At 38.5% G+C, this 13,764-nt stretch overlaps 1 long non-coding RNA gene across 1 annotated transcript; it reads left to right on the forward strand.

Annotated features, from left to right (window-relative positions):
• The first annotated feature begins 17 nt into the window (after nt 1–17).
• On the forward strand, nt 18–3,067 carry LOC122568550. Its single transcript, XR_006317106.1, has 5 exons — nt 18–544; nt 984–1,236; nt 1,325–2,095; nt 2,170–2,434; nt 2,520–3,067. It is a non-coding gene; the product is annotated as an uncharacterized LOC122568550 (long non-coding RNA).
• The last annotated feature ends 10,697 nt before the right edge of the window (nt 3,068–13,764 follow it).

Raw genomic sequence — 13,764 nt, forward strand, 5'->3', positions numbered from 1 at the left:
GGCTGATACGTGCCGTTTATCGGTCTATGCTACGTTTAGTTAATTAAATGGCACTGCGAACGCATACTCCTACTATCAAGGAAGTATACACATCGCGAGCCAATGCGAAACAAGCGTAGGAAATGGGAAAAAGGAATAAGATAAAGAAAGAGCAACGAGTGATACGTTCGCTGCGTGTTGAGTGGCGCTCTATGAATACACATGTCTGTATATATATACACCTGGATTTCCCCTTAATTTGCAAGAGGTGGCGCCACCGCAAATAAATAGCTGCGATAACGGATTGATATTGATTTAGGAACTTAAGTGTCAATTTCTTTCTATTTATAATGCAATTCATTGTTCTTGTATCGTGAACTTTGAACATTCGTGCTTGACAAAAAGAATAAATTTAATCTTCGTGACTGGCAATATTGTCTGGCGGATGTATTCTATCTATAGTATTCTAATCATAGATTTCTCTAAAAAGTCGATTCCTCGATTTACGTGGACAACAAATTATTTTTCTATGGTGTCTAGTTTATTTACAATATATTAACAAATCGTAAGTTCTTATTTGATTGTATTAATTCTAAATACGTTGTTTTAATTCTGATCAGTTTTAGTTGACTTGTGGGAAGCACAATCATAAGCATTAACCTTACTCGCATAACACTGACTACGATTAAAATGAATGAAGTTTTGCTTCGTTCGAAAAGAAGAGATTCCGTTAGAGTAAAATACGGACAGTAACAACGAATATGAAAAATTTATTCTCATCTTTCTAGATTTTCATTATTTTCTCGTGCAACTTACATTGACGTTTTTCTTAAATATCCTTTTTTTTTTTTTGAACCGGAAGACTCCATTTATGTGATCTACGTGTAAGAAACTCTGTGTTAGAGTAAGAAACAATATGTTTAACTCCGCGTAAATCGTTATGCCAGTATATCAGTTATGCATGTATTTAGAACTGTATTAAGGTGATACTTGTGGTTTTTCAGGTATCTGCACTTAGAAAAAGGACGGCGATGTCCAGGAATTGTCCAGGAACAAAGCGCAACGCCCTATTAAAAACACGATCGAAACCCGAGGATGAGTTGTTCGCAGGCCAAAGTGATTATAACTCCATTCAACAAATCTTGTGCAATTTTATTGCTAAAGCAATTTGTTCGATTGACGCTTGTTTCGCACGATTTTATCAATTTTCTCCACTTTCTGTCTCATGGAGTCAAATCAGCAGCCATATATCAAAAGGTATCACAACTACGTTAAAGCATCAAAATATACTTATCTCAACAAATATGGTAAATAATGCACAACTAATACGTAAGTATCATGACAGGTAGAGACATTACACAAAGTAATCGAAGTCGTGTACAGCCGGAGAACAAGTTGAGTAGAAAGAGCGAAGCGAAGGGTTGATGTAGCCAGGAAGAAATTCCTGGTATCGGGCCGTGTGCGCGGTGGACTTTGACGATCCCTTAAGTGAAATATCATCGACAATCACTCACGTGAGATCTTTATCGGCTGGTAACGTGATCTTTGACCCCACCAAACTCGGGAGCAGTTTTATGCGAGCTCCCGCGGCGCGTGAATATACACCCGGTGGGTGCTGTTGCTCCGTGAAGGAAGAAGACCTGGTGAGATCGCTGGAAGATCGAAGCAGGAATGTAACGCGGTCCGTGGGCTTCGGGATGGCTGGAATCACAGAAAAGTATTCGGTCGGGTTCGCGTGGAAGCCACGGCACGGCGTTCCGCACGCAGGAACGCGACTGCCAATAAATAAGCTTCGGCATTTCGCGCGCGATTCGCGCGTCTTATCGAGCCACTCGGCCCGCTGCTGAGGATGGGGCTACTTCCGATCCAGTCGATCGAATCGATGCCCCTTATCTGCGTACACAGCAGCTCCGGTGGAGAGCTCTTTCGCTCGAGAAACAAAAACAACCTAACCCTTTGGGAATTATGCGAGAACGTCGTACGTTTGTTCGTTGCACGAACTTGAGTGTCGAGAGCGAGTAAATTGATGATACACCCGTAAAGAAAGCTGTATCGGTATTTTGCATATTGTCGCGGTGGATATTTGTTCTTTTAAGGAGAAGGAGAAGTAGCTGTTGTAAGTAGGAAAAATTAAATTGTATAAAAATGGATACGCTTTAGCCTTGGTAAATATAATGCACGTTGTTTCAGATAATTGCAATAGCATTTATTTAGACAATTATATCGTTCTATAGAGTACTTGAATAAATTAAAATTCATTAATAGATCAATTAGAATATCATCTTAAAAATGCTATATTTTAATTAATTGAAGGAATATGTTATAATACGCCACGTATGGATGATATGCGTTAATTGAAAAAATTAATTTACTGCTACTGGACTATCTTATACAAATTGATGCATCTATGTTTATGGAAGATATTTTGTTATCGTAACGCTAACGTAACGTAAAGGTAAGAAACGTAGAGACATTAGAATTATCTAAATTATAAGAAAATATGATGGAAGAAACTTACTTAGTTATGCTACCTAATATAGGGCAAATGTAAAATATGTAGAAATTAATTATATATACAGAGAAACTATCGTATGGAAAATGGAAATTTCAGTAGGAGAAGAAAAAATACATATTCCAAGGAAAGTAGGAAGAGTATGATACAGAGAATAGCCTAGAATACTTTATGAAAGAAAAGTATAAGAAGATTATCATATAACAAATCATTAAAGAATACAAATGTTGGCTATATTTTATAGTAAATAAGAGACAGAATAGAAATTGTAGAAAATGCTCTACAAATATACTTACATTATAAATCTAAAATAAATGTATCGGGATCTTAAGAGCAATCTCACAATAAAAGACAGTATAACGTATACATAATTATAATATCTATTAAATAAAAGATGTGTAAAAAGAATATTACAAAAGCAATAACCGAATTCTTACTTGTATTATTATACGCATAATTGTAAAATTCAAAATTTTTAGCGAAACACGTACAAGTAGAAATGCAAGTGGAATGACAGTGGCATGCCACGTTTTACAATATTTTTTATTTCATGTCACTTAATCATTAATAGAACACTTTTCGTAAAGAAACCACGCATAAGAACGTTTAAAGCCAAGATTACAGTGTTTCTCCTTTTTTCGTAAAGGAAACGGACCGACGTTTCTGGAAAGACCCCGGCACGTTTCGAAAGATGATAATTACGCTTTTACGGTACACGGCCAAATCTACATTGTGTCTAGGAGGCGAGTTCTCTCGCGGTAAGACGTAGGAAATCGCGCAATACTTTTAGGCTCCCCGGTACACACGTTGCGAAAAAGTGAAATGTGTTGTACCATTGCGTTTCCATTGTTGTGTTCAGAGGAGACGTAAAACGGGGCAAGGTTGAACCTCTGACTGCCTGAAAAACTGCCACATCGTACGAACTAGTCCCGAATTTTTTAAATCTTACTTTAATTCACACGTTCTTATAGCTCGACACTCTTGATCCTTGCATCTGAATCTCTTCCACTCGATCGAACATGGACACACCAGAAAATTGGAAATTGTGGTAGAACTTTGAATGGACAAAATTGCGTTAGAATATTTAATCAATCGTTGAAACGAATGAAAACTTATATCTTATTAACGATTGCTGGCTACTGGTGATATAAATACATGACGATCTGTGTCTTTATCATTGACTATAAATTATCACGATCATTCATTCTCTATATTTATTTCGTAATTGTACAAGAAATTTCTTTTATCGTCGATATTCGGGTTCCTATTTGGACAGGAGAAGAAGCAAGATTGCCTCAATACGAATAAAGATTATCAGGACGAAAGATCCAATCCAAGAAGCGCAGGAAGATCTCTTGGAGTTACCGATTAAAAAGCGAATCAAATCACGTCACGTGGAAATACCAATTCACGACTAGAGTCGAATTAACGCCGATGATCTCTTCAAACATGGAAGTATACCATTATAATAATAAGCTGGTGCATACGTGTACAAGATTACGCAATCGTTGGCATCTGCAGCCACCTCGAGAGTATCAATGGTGGGACGTTTGCCAGACGAAAACACAAGGAACAGGTAGGATCGATGGTTGAATTACACCGATGAAATGAAAAGGGAAGATGGTCCGTGATGATAAAATTACGCGTACGAATAAAGAGTGAAGCGATCGCGTGATGAGGCGGTTCCAAAATGACTGGCAGAAGCGTCTGAATGGGTTCTGGTTGTCCGGACGTGGTCGAACCATGGCATTCCACCAGAGCCGGTGCTCACGGTGACGAGCAAAAGAGCAACGACGCGTTTCCCATTGTGAAAAGCTGCGTGGTACGGTTGTGTTTCCTCGAGGAGGGGCCCGGGGGATCCCTGACCTCCCGTCTCCCTTTATACGTCTGCTTTAATTACGTTTGTCATTTCGTGGCTGGTGTCTCATTACGAAGAAAGTTCGAGGTTTAACTCGGCTGCTTGCGAACCTAGGTGGCCTCTTTCTGGTAACGGCACTAACCAACCCAACCAGACAGCCAACAACAACAACGACGAAGGAAGGAAGGAACGGAGGAACGAACGAACGAACCGACCGACCGACCAACCAGTCATGAGCCCCCTTTTACCTTACGTATAGCCCTCCGCGTGCCTCTCTTCGCATCGCCGCTCTAGATCTTCGGATAAGAGCGAACACCATTTTAGCGGTTCCTTACACACCAGACATCCGTTCCCTTCCTATATATACGTGGCTACGGGAGAGCTCGTTGCATTTTCTCCGCGCGAATGTGTCAAGCGACTGGGAAACAGACAGAGACGGAGAAGGCGGATCGTGGAAGGCGGGTGGAAAGGGAGGGAGGGAGGGAGGGAGAGATGGCGGGCAGAAAAGGACAAAGAGGTCGAATGGAACGGGAAAGGAAGAGAGGAATCGGGGAGTAAGATATAGGCGCGAGAGGAAGAGAGAGATAGAGAGAGATAGAGAGAGATGGAGAGAGAAAGAGAGAAAGAGAGACAGGTGAAACCGGAGGGAGAATCGTGGTGGTGGAGCGAGAAAGACAGAAAGATATGGGCATGTCAGCCGAAACCTTCTAATCCCACGTACAGGTGCTTAATTCGTTACGTGAGAGCGGAGGAAGCAGAAAACGGGATACTGTACCGTTTTCCGTGATAACGAATAAGGGTTTCGTCGTCTCCCTCTCTTTCGCTCCCTCCTGCTTCTCCGTTGCTCTTCAACCATGTAATTAAACATCGTGTCAAGTATTCGCTACGAAGCGACAACGTTCAAGATACACGGCTGCTACGAAAAAATAGAAGATGGACGCCGTAAAGCGTAAAAGACTTGGATGCTTCGCGTCGATCTTTATGACGTAGTATCTTTTTACGACGGAGCGTCGAACGAACACGGAACTTTGATAGTTGTCTTAGGTGGATATTGGACGGAGACGTGGGGAACGGGTCACATCCGGGTTAACGTAATTACAAATTAATTTCGTTTTATTAAGTAGCTCGCGGTCGAGCAACGCACGTACGCGCCGGCTTATCTTCGTCGCTCGCGGACGAGAAGCACCGTATTCGGGTTAACTCTGCATTTAATTGGTGGCTTAACCGTATATCCACGGTTTATTCGGTACACCGTGAGAAAAAAGATATTAATTTTTCACGAGTAACTAGAATTCCCGCAAGAATTTGCACTTTATGGAAACACGGGCAGATGAAGATAACGCCGGTAATTGCGTAGTGCCGCGGTGGTGGAGAGGATTATTCGAAATGGTTTACTTCGTAAAATATGGTATATCGTGGATCGTTGCCTCCGAATACTTCAGTGACCCACAGGTGTGTACGAATGGAACTGCCTTCCAGTAACTGTACCAAAACTTATGAATATTCATGGCCAATCATATTCATATTTCTTATTAATTATCTTCTGTTACTATGATTATATTACGGATAATATCGTACAGATCTCACGTTGATAATAACAATATTCGGTTTTCGTCGAATATTGTGGTCATTGATGTTTAGCTACATGTTGCTATTTATTATAACATAGCAAATATTATATGTAATATAATTACACTAAACACAATTCACGCGTCCAATAATTCTTGATGCTGTCATAGTCTTTTCGTAAACAAAGAAGATTCCATGTATGTATGGTATAGCATCATTGTTAAACATATCCACGGTGAATGATATCATCATTCACTCCTATTCTTCCTTTAAATATGCATAATCACAACGATGCTCTGTTTAAGCAAAATTTAGATGGTATTAATTTTAAATAGCACATCGTTGAATCTATCTTAACAAACGTTATTGTTCGATGAATAAACGTCTATAGTAACTTTTCAAGAAACAAATTAATACTCGCGAAAGATCATTCATCTCAAGAAGATGACATAAATAATCATAAATTTCAAGATTGACACTAAAAAATTATGTATCATTATCACTTTCCTTCGCTTCTCATTTAATGGATTTAATTAACAAATCGCGACTTTCTATATAAATTCATATCTCTACGAATACAGCTGAGAGGATCTAACCCAAGTAAAGATCATGTCAGGATTTTACATTGGGAATTTGATATATTTTCGCGTATTATGTGTCATCTTTTACATTTACTAATAAATGCATAAAAATTCACTAATCGATATATCTCGCGAGTGATTCGCGTAAGACATCGGAATTTTTCTAATTGCAAGTTCGTGCTGAGAAAAGCCAATCGCGATTTGCGTACGAATCGCCAGGTCGGTTAGTTGATCGCACATAAAATCTGGCTTTGCACTCTGATAAGGGATCCCCGTTTACGTGTGCGTCTCATCGACTCAAGCACACGCAAATGTGCAAGGTTTCCCCGTCGTGTATCGCGCTTCTTTTTCCTTCTTTCGCTGTTTGCACGCTTATATCGGTTCTCTCCCTCTCTTTTTCTCTCTGTGCTCTCGTCTAAGCGTGTACACGCGCACGCAGATGCCGCGTGTCGATGTGGGTAGGGTTATTAGCCCAGAAAGCAAGGCCCCTGCTTCCGGTGTAGGCACTTTAGTTCGAGAGTTTCTTAACCCCTTCTTACACGACTCCTCGCTGGCCTGGCCTGGCCTAAGACTCTGCCCCGGCCTGGCCTGTTGTCGGTTGCGGGTGGTAGAACGCCTCGTCGAGAACCGACTCTTCGGTCCACCACGAAACTCTCTCTACTTGCATTCGTGTAGACCGCGTACGAACGTGCGCGGATCGTAGGGTAGGTAGGTCGGCTCGGTGGCGAACCAAGCGATTTTTCCCGTGATCTAAGCTGCACCTTACCGAGAACGATCGTAAATTTCGCGAAACGGAGAGCACGACTCTGACTCGCGACCTTGCTTATCGTAAGCTACTATGATACCGGTTCATGTTTCGCCATGTCGCTTTGGGATGGTCCGTTAATATATAAGCGGCTCGCAGGTCAAAGTGGTTAACTCCACTTTTTGAGATGTTTGAAATTTTAGTGCCAATGCATTTGTTGCGCGTGATCGATGCTTATCTAATATGATCACACGAATTTTCTCTACTTTTTGTTTCGTGGAATTCATCGATTTAGCGAACAAGCAGCGCATATACGGTGGTAGAAGAAAGAATTTAGGAGTTTATAGTTTTCATCGGACAGACTAAAAGATATTTAATTAACCGTTTATTTTTATATTTAGGAAAGTTCAATATCGTGTCTTTGTAACGTTGAATGTAGAATAAAAACATAGCTTTGAGCTTTCCTTATGGGAACACATACATTTAAAGACCTCGGTCCATTTATCAATGACAGAAAAGTGTCATTGAAAGTGTCAATTTAATACCGAAACACATCGAATATTCTTTGCAAACACCGAAACAAAATTTTGTGTTTTATATTGAGACTTTAAAAAGCTATATCAAGTTTTTCTCCTTTGTTTCAATTATTTTTTTCATTTGAATGATCTCCACCGTAAATAATCTCAAGCGTAAATCTAATAAATTTAAAGTATTTTGAAGAAGATCAAGAAGAAAGGAAAGCTTTCGATATTTATTTTTCCAACGATATAATTTGGTAGCTTTTAGTTTGCAATGCCATTAGTTTTTATTCGAGTCTAGTATCCAAGCTAGAAACATCGGCTAAAGAATCTGTAGCTCTGTTCTCTCAACGTCAATTTTATTGTGCGTATAGCGATTAATAATTCGTTATTTCCTCGTCGAGGAAAACATTCGTTGATAGGTTAATAGACATAAAAAATGAACCGGCTGGTGTAAAATGGCAGAGAGATACGAGCCTCAACGATGATAGATACGGTTTCACCGGTCGTAATTGTTTTGCGTTCGTTCTTAATTGGGGCTACTTGTTCGTTACGTCTCTTCAGAATGGGCAAGAGGGTATGAAGTTTTAATAAATGCTTTTGGCTGCACTGTTAAGACACGCTCCGCGGGGAAAAGGGCGAGAAATCTCCAATTCGTTAGTCAGCATGTACCCAGATCGTTAATAACATACACGGAAACGAAGAATAATAGAATCAACTTGAACTCACAAAACGGTTGTAAAGATAAAAGTTATTTTCTGCTCCCTGTAACGCTAATTTCATTTTGCTGGTATTCCACGTTAATACCGTCTCTAAAATTAGATCTTTCTATCCCATATATCAAAACTTTGAATATTAATATTAAATATTCGCCGCAACTGTTCTTCTTCGGTCAAACAATCATTTCATCTCATCTTTATTTTGTTCCTGAAAGTTTTCAATTTCGTTCTTTGTTTCTTAAATTGATTATTTAGAATCACGCTAGCCACTGTAACTGGTTATTAACGGCCCAGTTGAAACCACAAGTTGAGTTATGGTTCTATCTTTTCGAAAATTTACCACCCGTTTCTATCTTGTTTCTTAAAAGACTTTTCAGTCGTTAAATTTCATACGAGTTTATTTCATTCGCCATCGTTAACCGATTTTTATCTAATATCTCTTAATCTGATATCAGCGACTCGCACGCAAATACAGTAGCTACAGAAACACGTGCACATATTTGTACATATCTTTATTTTCTAATGAAGCGTTTTTTATATCACCTTCTACGTTTACTGTTCCACGAATTCAGGTTTCTCATTTTCATAATACATATCAAATATGCGCAGTCATAAGAAAGTGCCTGCCTACATACTAAACGATATGAAATTTATTATACTCGAAGCTAATTAATTCGTAAGAAACAAAACGGTATGTCAATAATTTTTGTGGCCAGAGTCCAAATAAGATACTTTGTTAGAAAAATTCAAGAAAATTCAAATTCGTAAACCAACGTATACTTACACCGCGCTTTCACGAATTTGTTTGCAGGTTCGTCCGATAGGCAGACTTTCCTCGCCTGGCGTTCAGACCTTCGGTGATTTGTGGGTCAGATAGCAATTAGAATAAGACGATTGAATTGGTATAGCGAGCAGACGGCAAAGGTGGTCGGTTCGCTTTCGAAAGTGATGACCCCGGGAGCGGTAAAGATGCGTGCAGGTGCTTCCTCCTTGGAAAGCATTTTATACGTATGGAACAACACTAATGCGATGGAGATTAGCTTACCTGGGTTCCCATGAACTATTTTTGAGCTTAATCGTTTGCGCTGATCTGCTGTTATACGCTGTGTACGTACGCCGAGCTAGGTTGTAACAGATAATTACTCCCGCGGCTAGGAAGGGGATAGACGTTCCTGGATCGCTAATGAGCTTCTGGAATATTATCGATGCTCACGGCAGCGCTTATAACTGCTTTTCAACTGAGATTGTAAATTTTCCGTTGTTCACTGACTTCGAGGGAAAGATGCGCCGATTATGCACACTGGAATATAATGGCGTTTTAAAACTGCCCGCCTGCCTGACTGCGCGTGGACTAGCCAACAGATTGAACGAAGAGACCGACGTACGTACATATTCAGAAATGCTAAGATATTCGGATAATTGCTTCCTACGGAGTACAGTTGATAGATGTATAATTCGTAGTGGCATAGAAACGTGTGTTTTCATGGTTTCATTCTTTCGATTCCTTAAGAAACACGGAGATCTTGACACGAAGAGTTCCTGAAATTTTTGATATCGTAAAGTTAGTAGATTGCAACGCGTAACACGTTTCTCTGAACGCGTCAGATTTTCCATCTGCGTCATGTTGGACAGATACATACGAACTGTGTTTTTCTTTTACATCACAATTCTTTCGAAACATCGTACAATTTAGTGAAAATCCAATTATGTAATATACATGTTTCATTTAAGGATAATTTAATTTAAGGAAATAATTTTAAAGCTAAATACACCTTTGAAACGTTTAAATTAGTTTCATTGCTTCAGATTTATAAGAACTACTGGCACAACAATTCTTGAAATCAAATTATTACAGTATCTTCATTTATTACCGTTTCCATTACGTTTATTATACATTTCCAGCGATCTTCGTGTTACTTTTGCCGAATCTAAATCCATAGAAGAAAAATGTGCAATTATTCTGATTATTCACGGTTGGCAATACCAAGGTATTAATATTCTTCGAAAGTCATAGTTTTTCAAAGAGATCGAGTCAGGCGTTCCGGCCATTTTTCAATTTCTTCGTCTCTTCGTCGTTGGTCACGCGTCATGATTTTCTCGGGACACAGGTGAAGGATCCGTAAGTCACCTCTCCAGTTTTTCGTCCCCTTTACCATCGTTTTTCTCTCCTTAACTTTTTTAACTGTTCAGTTTTTACCGAATGGTAGCGAGACTGTGTGTGCGCGCGCGCACATTATTAAAATAGTTTTGCAGAACGCGATTTAATCGCGAAATTACGAAAAATTACCGGCAAGGTAATAATACGTGACCGCATAATGAATTTAAAGTGACTCGTAACACGATGTTGAGTCCTCGGCGAACCACCTGTTCGACGGTGCACGTTACGTGGGTGGAAATACATTATCTGTTCTCGGTCTTCGTTCGACTTTACGTTATTCACGAATAAACGATGAACCCTGTGGAATTTGCAATTTGAAACATTTCTTATCAGGTCGTGGCGTATCCGAACGATACAATTTGTAACTGTTAAACAAAATGCGAATTCTGCGTTAGTTAAGATTTACATTTTACGCAACGAAAACAACATAAGCGCTGAGCGATTAGATGAACTAATAAATTAATAAAATAATTCGAATTTTGATTGATATATAGATATACAATCTTTGCATCTAAACATCTTACAATTACAAATAATATCAGTGTGTTCAAGATATAGAGATTTCTCACAATTTTTACAAAAATATACATATATATTGTTTATTTGCTGCACCAATATTATAACTTAAAGGTATTCAGTTTAGAAGATACGAATTTGAATATTTTTGGCAAATAGGATATGCAAGTTTTGAATTGATAATATGTTTGTATCTCTGGTTTCTTCGTTACTTCGTGTGAATATTTTGTCTTATACGTGTAACCGCAATTGATTCAGGAAGATAAAAAATTCCAAGAATCGTTAGACGGATGTTCCGTGCCCTTTAGTTCGATTCATAGCTTGATCGTACCAGGCAGAATTACACTCTAGAAATTCTGTATTCATTAACTGTCTAATGGCGGTAATTTTTATGCAATGAATTAATGCACGCTGTTTACTGCGATAAATTATTGAGATTTATTATGTCTGATGTGTATGATTCATTCCAAACAGAGCTCCTGTGATCCCGTAGAAATTTTCATGCCATAATTCACATAGTCTGCGTTTGTTTTCCGTCTGTACGTTCGAAACCACAGTAAAGGCTCATTCAGTTGTCTGATCGCAACAGGCATGACGAATTTTTGAAATCTTTTACATCTGATAAAATATATACTTCAAGAAACTGTATTCAAAATTCTGAAACAACTTTTGAAATTTCTTCATTTTTATGAATATCCTCTATTGGTTTCTAATATTTTGATATCGTTCAAACTTTAAGTTCGAACACTTCAAAAAATATCGTTAATTGATATTGATGATATTATTTAAATGATATTCTATAAACTAAAAATGACATTTTGTGAAATACATCTTCTAACTACAATGATCTATAATAAAGCATTTTTTAAGCAACTTGATTACGGAATATGTTTCTCCAATTTTCGAGACAATGGAATCATCGGCAATAGCTTTCTTAGTATTCGATCTTGCGTAATAGAAAACATTGAACCGGGATGCCTTGACGAACTCGAAAAAATTACATGGCGAAAACTATTGCAACGTCGGAAGTGGCAATGCCCGGGAAGCGTACGGTTCTCAAAGGGTTAATTGGGCATAGTAACTCTTCAGGTGACCAAGCTCCATGGGAGTGGAACGGAGAAAACCCAGTTTTATGCCTTGCATTAAGCTCTTATGTCTATATCTTTATGTTGTATCTGCTAATTTATAAATATGTAATCACGCATCTACGACCCCCTCGCTATGGTATTACCTTAAATGCTTTTTTTACAGATACGTTATCGCGAACATATTTATGCAATGAGCAGGGGAATACCATTGTCGCGGAAACGAAATAAATGTTATGTAATAAGGATGAGTGGCAGGCTTAATTGTTACTACACCTATATCGTATATAATTGTATTTTACGTATCGTTAAAACTTCATTATCTTGTCGACAAATAATTAATCCCGTGTTAATGTTGAATTAATTAAGCGGCTTTCTATAATAATAAGGTAGTATAGTTATTTTTCGAATGACGTTAGGTTAAAGCGAATGTTTCTCATGATGATAAGTCGAGCCTCTTTTTTTTCTATTAAACCAACCTGCTTCTTTCATCAATGTCAACTTTATTTTAAATCGAACAACGTTAAAGATCCTCGTTTTATACAATTTATGGATTGTTCCCTGAAATATTTTTAAAAGTTTTTACTAAAATGTAAATCAAAATCTATCTTGGCTGTAAAATTATTCTTAATCTTGCGAACGTTGTAACACGAGATCATAATTTAATTTAATAAAATCTAGTATCATGTTGAATCTTACGCGTACTAAAGTAATTCCATTATTAAAATTTGCTAAAATGTATCAGGCAATATGTAATTTATTTTACAACTCCATTTACGTTTCTATAAAAAAATTGGCCATATTCGAATCACTGGACACGAACGAGGCATTCAAACAAGAGAAACGTAATTTATTTTATTCCATTCTTCAGCAAGCAGTACAAACAGTCCGCGTATTTGCGTTCGTATGTACCTGTTCCGAACCGATTGCGCCGGTACTTGGAACCCGAACCTTCATTATACTCTCTGTCTCCAATCGCGTGTGACAAATTATTCCAGCGTCATATCCGCTAGCGGTTCGCAAAAACACATACGAATCATCAGTCCAACAAATCCATCTGTACAAGTATATGCAGTACACGTATATCTCGTCGCATTCTTCTCAACATTCTTCTGCTTCGTTTTTCACTCGCGCGTAGCGCAAAACAGCCCAAAAAGCAATAGAACGAAAGGCAAGAAAAATAAAAGAACGAATAAAAGAAAATTCGAAAGAAAAGTAAGTTCGATAAATCATCGAATCGCGGTAAGATTTCAAAAGGAGCGACGACTCAATGGAGCAGCTCTCCGTGCAACCTTTGGTGAACTACGAATTGGCCCGCAAAATCTCTTATCTGCGATCGAATGTTCGGCTCCGACTGAAACGGATGAAAAAGGAAAAAGGAGAGAAAGAAAGAAAAGAAAAAGAGGATATTTCGCTGCAGCGGGCCGGTCAAAAATTCTCACGGTCACGTCGAGCGTTTGCGCGGAAGCATCGCGAAAAACATAAAAATAGATGCAGCCATGGCGGAGGATAGGAAAAAAGTAT

Source organism: Bombus pyrosoma, linkage group LG6 (assembly GCF_014825855.1).
Source record: "Bombus pyrosoma isolate SC7728 linkage group LG6, ASM1482585v1, whole genome shotgun sequence".
Classification (NCBI taxonomy): domain Eukaryota; kingdom Metazoa; phylum Arthropoda; class Insecta; order Hymenoptera; family Apidae; genus Bombus; species Bombus pyrosoma.